Here is a 6,871-nt window from a genome sequence, read left to right as displayed (position 1 = left end):
CCCCCTGGTGGGCTGAGCTGGCCACACACACACACACACATACACACACACATACACACTAAAATAAAATTAAGAAAATAATAGAAAATAAATAAATAAATAAAAGTAATCAACATGGAAGTAAGTCAGAGTATTTTAGCAATTTTGCTATTGGTGATATCCATTAGAATCTTCATCTCTATGCTTTAACCCTTATACATTACCATTTCCCTCTTGTACAATAAGCCACCGACCTGGGCTTGTACACGCTGAACCCTCCAGGTGATCAGGGTCTCTAAACTCACAAACAGAAGCCATTGCATCTCCCCTCTGAAACAGAGTCATCATGAAGGGAGCATTGGAAGTTATTTAAGGTTCAGGACACAAGTGGCCTTTTACTTTCACTTATCTTTTACAAACTAGTGGTGAGAGTGTCACCCACACCACAGATTGCTTAAGGATCCACTATGTTGTATACAAGAAGGTTGAAGCATTGTCTGACCACTAATTAAAAGTCAAGTCATTTTAGTGTTTATTAACCTCGGTGTGCTGACATTACATCTTCCTTTCACATAATTCTACATTCCATTAACATAAGTATGCATAAGAATCATCAACAAATGGAAATGTATGTATGTATGCATTAACCGTTTCACATATTTGAGATATTTTTGTTTTGGAGCATGCTAAGGTGAACAAATAATCCAAATATCTTCCCATGGGACCCAAATCTACAGTGTCTTGGTAAATCTGTCTTTGTCTTCACTAAGAAATCAGTGAGCAAAATAATTTTATGTGTTAAAGATTTCATAAAACTAACCAAACTAGAAAAGAAGACCATGGTTTACAATTCTAATAGAATAGGGAGAAGAAATCCTAAATTTTTAAGTTAATAACTAAGCCATCATACGTTGTATGTGGTGTTGCCAGTCATTCAAAGTTTAAGGACAGAAAAAAAGCTATTAAAGGAGAACAGTAATCTAGTACTTACTGGAAATACCTTGAAATATTCTAAGAACACAAGAATAGGAAGTGCACATGTAATGAATTAAACACATGCCTTTGGGGGCAATAAAATGGGGGCAGAATGATTTGAGACAGCACTGGAGCATACGGCAAGCACCAAAGTGTGCAAAATCTTAATTATGAAGGGAGTTTGGGTTTAATTCTAGGTTGAAGGGAAAGCTATTCATTTATTTCATGATACAATCTCATTTTTGGAAAGGTACTTAAGAATATAAATAAAAATATGCTGGAGAATTTTGGTACGCTTGTGGAAATCACCAAGCAAAGAAAAAGTATTGATGAGAAAGACTGAAACAAAGTCATCAATCCTTCTGATTAATATCCCTTATGACTTCAGAACATCCACCAGGTTCCTAAGATGGAGAAAATGGTTAGTGAAAGCTTTTTGAAGTACTACCCACCTATTACCTCAGAATAAGAGCTAGAAAGACAGTGAAACTGAAGCATACCATAAAACCTAAGCGTGAAATATAACAATGGCAAAAGGATGACAAAAGCTTCAGCTTTTTGTCACCTTCTTCCATGGAATGTTTACCATTCTTTCAGTGTGCTTTGGGTCACCTAAGCAAAATGATTAATCTTAAATTGTTCTGGAGAGGAAAGTCCAGCCTATTTGTACATTGGGCAAAAAAACCTGTCGACTGCACCTGTCACCTCTGCCCATCAACTCAGCTGTGTCCAGCAGGTTCATTATAATATTTCTTATTCCCTTCTCTGAAACTGAAAATTCCTTCTTCACAGAGTGCTTTTAATAGGAATTTCCTGAGTCAACATTGCTTGATCATTTCAGGCTAAACTCTAGAAAATCAAATTAAAGCAAAAAAGAATCCCAATGTCTTATTATTTAGTGATTATGAGATGAAATTAGAAACAGTCCTGAACCAAAACCTTTTTTCACGGCCAGGTACAGCAAATGGAAATACAACTGAGGGACTCATGAGAGGAATCGATCTTTTGACCTTGCTGATAAAAAAAAAAACACTTTGAGAAAGGACAGTACATCACATAGACTTGAGTAAAAAGCACCTTTCAAATTAATCCATGGTCACATAGTCCAAAGCACAGACTTCCAAGGGGCACAGAACATGCCCTGAAGCCTAGGGTATTCCTTGCATGTCACATAGCTATAATATATTATTTTAAGTGTGTGACATTCCAGAGTGAAGCAAAGAAAAGTTGCCTGCAATGGCTTTGAAACTCGTATATATCATGTTAGCTGTTCCCATATTCACATTATTTTACTTCCTGATGTGTGAGGCATATCACACAAGAGTAATTACCACAACTAGTGATTTGCCCTCCAGTGTCCTCCAACCATAAACTATTTTATGTATCTAATTCAGTAAAACTGCCATTGGTTCCCTGATGAATGATTGCATTGTAAAAAGGATTATTCCTACACATTTGCCAAACTAGTAGTTCATATGGGTATCCATGACTGCATTATGGATGCTGATGTAAGGTGGTAATAATTCAGGATAGATCCTCAGATTGACTGGACACATTGCCTGAAAAGAAAGTGCTCACTATCCCAACTTTACACTGAGCGTCCCAGGTTGCCCCACAGGCACAGAAGGATGGTGTGAAATCCTCACTCGACAGCCATCGTAAAGTAATGCTGCTACTGCAGTCAGTGCTTAGCATCCAAATAGCAAAATGCAGACCCTTGATCTACAGCGACCTTCCACAAGCGAATCTGCAGAAACAAGGTACCTTCCCCCCTCACACAGACATTCAGTGAGCAAAGTTGTGGTCAGTGAGACAAAGTGATGCTTGCTGGGTGTTTTGGAGTTAAATTTTTGGTGTCATAATAAAGTAGAAGCTTGTCTCCAGGTTTTGTATCACATTCCAATGAATCAACCACATGGCACAATTTAATAAGACCCTGTGGGCCCAAGGACTACCCACCACACTGCAGCAACTGCATATAATCTAATGCACTGAGAGTTCCAAAGTCAGAAAGACCTACAGTTAAGTTTCCTGTGTGTAATATATTACCTCTTCTATTGTGAGCTTGTCTCTTATCCACTGCACATGGCTTTTCCTACTGAAGTTTAAAATAATTTTATTTTAGTATATATTTAGTTACTTTAAACAATTTAGTTAACTGAAATGGCATATACAGACTTTCATTTATTTTGATACATCTTTTCCCCTCCTTATAACACAGGACAATCTTTTTTTCTTTTTTTTAAGTAGGGCCTAGAGCACTTAGTTGGTAATGAAGTGCTAAGTGGAAGAGCTACACCTCCAGAGTATGCCATGAATTCACAGCGAACAGCTCCCTCCCATGGGTCCTCACAAAGTGAACTTCTCTACAGTAGGCAGGCTGGAGCTTCAGTTGAACCAAGGTGCCTCTGTCTTTGGTGTCCTTCTTTTCTTAACTCTTTTCTTTGACACATTTTGGGAAGCTATCTCTTGCGTGTAATATGCTCAATATACACATTAATCCTCTTGGCAAGTATCTTGCTCTGAACTTGCTCATTTACAACAATGTCCACAGCATGCTGGGTAACACTAGACAGGCTTTCAGCTTCTCCATGGTAACCTTTGCTTGGCATTTGTTTTTTGAGCAGTAACCATTTCCTTGTCTGCAATATCACCCTTTTCGCAGGTGACAAGTATGTGGCCAAGGGAACAAGCAATGTTTCCTGAAAGGCTTAGAGGATCCCTCTTGTCTTAAAGTAAATTGATTTTCCAGATTTTACCCTGTCTCATATTTCTGAAAGATACTCTTGGTTGGAGTATATTTGTAAAAATATTCGGGTAATCTGTTTCCCAGCACAAGATATTTTCACCTATAAGTTGTGTAATATATTTTAATTTTGTTAAATTTTTGTTTTGAATTCAATGTTAGATTGAAAACTTTGAAGTTTTTCATGGTTTCCTATGATGGAAGGATATTTTTAAAACCCAGAAATTCTCATTTTCTTAAAAATTAAGTGAAAAATAATAATCTGAGTCCACTCTATTTATTAAGAAAATTATTGAGGCCAGGGATATAGCTCAGTGGCACACTGCCTGCCTGGCAATCACAAGGACTTAAGTTTGATTCCCAGCACCTAAATAATAACAAATTGAAAAACATAAAACCATTCTTTATATATTAGGAAAGAATGTTCACATGTTCCCTATGAACCTCCACAGTATAGATACTGTAAAATGGAAAGAAATTTCAAAAGGAAAGAGAAACTGTGATGGAGGACAGGAGAATAAAAGAAAAGGAAAAACAGAAAAATATACACAATATGATATATTTGTTAAAATAGTTATACTACTAATTTCTCTTAGTTCATTGAAAAGGATGGTTTATGCTAACATTGTTTGGACAATAAAATGCCCATATCATGTACTTTGAGTAATTTAAAGATAAAAAATATGCAATGTTCTAAGCATTATTGTCCTCCTAATATCTTTGTTTTCAATTTTTCTCTCTAGAGTAAAATTTTAAAAACCTCCATGAACTTCTGATAAATGCATTTTGATTAGTTTTGACCACAGCCACTTCCCTGCTAGCTCATATAAGTAAAAAGGTGCAAGCTTAGGCCTAAATAATGATAGACGCTTGAAGAAATCTAAGGAAGGAACAATCTAGGTGAAGAGCCAATAAGTGCAATGTTTCTCAGTTGAGGATAAATAAAATTATGTTGAGAATATCGGAAGTGGACTCTCTTTATTAGAATGTATGGAATAAGAGTAGAGTAAAACACTGCATAATAAAAATAGAAACACTGCATAATAAAATATGTCCGCGGAGTGTGGAATTTCAGGTTGACAAGGTTTTTTTTTTTTTTGTTTTGTTTTTCTTTTTAATTCTTTTAGGGGGCTGCTGTGTGAATCCTTGAGGTACTACTACATCGCTAGCTTTCTGTCTTGAGCTGCTCTCAAAAGGACTTCTGCAGTAATTCTGACAATTCTCATTATGTATATGTCCTTTTGTTCCATCTGCTTTAATTATTTTGTTTTTAATCACTACTTTTAAACATGTGGGTGGCAGGGTGTTTCATTGAAGATACTTCACATCCTCTGCTTTGAACTCATTGAACATCTTAGATCAGTACACTTTGTAGTTTCCATCAAATTGAAAGGCTTTACTATGATCTTTAATTTTCTACCTTATCTGTCCTTTAATCCTACCAACCCAAGTAATTTTGTTCCAGAGGCCCTATGCACTCCCAGATATACTTATGCAATTTTTTATGCTGTATGGAAATATAAACATAAAATAAACTGGGCCTTGTATGAGTTCTAAAGAATGTTCACTGTGTTCATTTCTGGAGTTCTTCCACTTCTTCAGTATTTCTTGATACGAATGCAGATTCTTATCAAGAGAAACATCCCCCAGATTTCTACACCTTTTTATAACCTTCTTCTTTGAATCCTGTTTGTTTGATCTTTTGAACACTTAACTCTGCTTCTATAGCTGAAGGAGACCACAGACTTTAATTTGCTTCTTGCATCCTGGGTTTTAGCCTAGCAGTTCCCTCTGAGCATGACACTGCTGCAACTATAATGTGCTCATAATTAGTTATTTCCCAGGTCCACGGAGATAGCTCAGTGGAATAAGTGCTTCTCAGGCAAGCACAAGGGCCTGAGTTCAACCCCTGGTTCTGCCAAAAAAAATCTATAATTTGTTATTTCCCTTATGTTATGAATTACTCTTATGCTATTCTTTCCATGGTGTCAAAATATACTCATATATATTTTTCTACTACTCCAGTTAGCTGAGATGGAAAGGTAGATATTGTATGTCTTACTAATTTATAAATAGAACATCTCATCAACAGAGTTTGGATTAAAGTTTCATTAAATGGTCACCGTCTATAAAATGTTAAGCCAGGGTGTGATATTGGGTACAGTTTTTTCTTTTTGTTGGTGTATATTTGTGATGCACAATACTTTCATTTTTCCCTGCTTCCTACAATTTATTTTACCTGTTTAAATTTAACACAAAATAGAGCAACAGATATTGTTTTTAACATCATTCTTGGAAGAGAATGGGTTAGAGGACCAGAGTGGGGAAAAGAGAGATCAATTAGGGTTTGTTCTCTAGTATAGGTTTCTATACTGATTTCTTGGACCAAGTTTGTTGAAGTAAAGGTAATATAAATGAATGCTTATAGATATTATTAGCAATAGATCTAACAGATTCTGCTGAGTGGTTGGATGTGGAGTATAAAGAAATAAGAGAAACTGACACAAATGCATACCTTTTGGCCAAGCTGGGTGAATGATGATGCCAATTGTTATTTCTTTGAGCTAAGGTAAAAGCAGTGACTACAGAGCTTTGAGAAGGATTTGAGATTTATATTTTATAAATTGTATTTCCCAACTGAAAATCTTAACCTATAAACTTTTGATTTGATTGATTTCATGTTTAATCTTATTGTATTACTAGTCTCTTCTCTTCAAGCTCTTTATGTGACCATTTGTCTCTTCAATTGCTTTTTGCTATATACAGATTGTTCTCCTTCCCCTCTGATGCTTTTACATTTGTATCATTTACTTATATTCCATTGGAGTTTATACCTTAAATGTGTATTCTCTTATCATTCTCAAAATTTAGCCAATATGTATGACTGATAGAAAGGTTTCTGAATTACATGTCTGACCATGTAGGACTCCACGTAGAATTATTTGATAGTTTCTCATGCCTCTAGACAACATTCAAAACTACAATTCATCCAATTCATCTTAAGCCAGAACTGCTTTGCACCAGTTTCATTCACCCTGCTTTCTAGAATGGAACCATTCAATTGCCTTCATAAAGGCCCACAACTGCAATGCAGTATTTTCTTTACTCTTGATGCCTCCTTGCTGTAAAAAAAGTGTCACATTCAGTTACCTTTTCCCCATGGCCTCTGGA

The sequence above is a fragment of the Octodon degus genome, unplaced genomic scaffold (genome assembly GCF_000260255.1).
Source record: "Octodon degus isolate 3935 unplaced genomic scaffold, OctDeg1.0 scaffold00162, whole genome shotgun sequence".
Taxonomy (NCBI): domain Eukaryota; kingdom Metazoa; phylum Chordata; class Mammalia; order Rodentia; family Octodontidae; genus Octodon; species Octodon degus.
Note: the sequence above shows the minus strand (reverse complement) of the source record.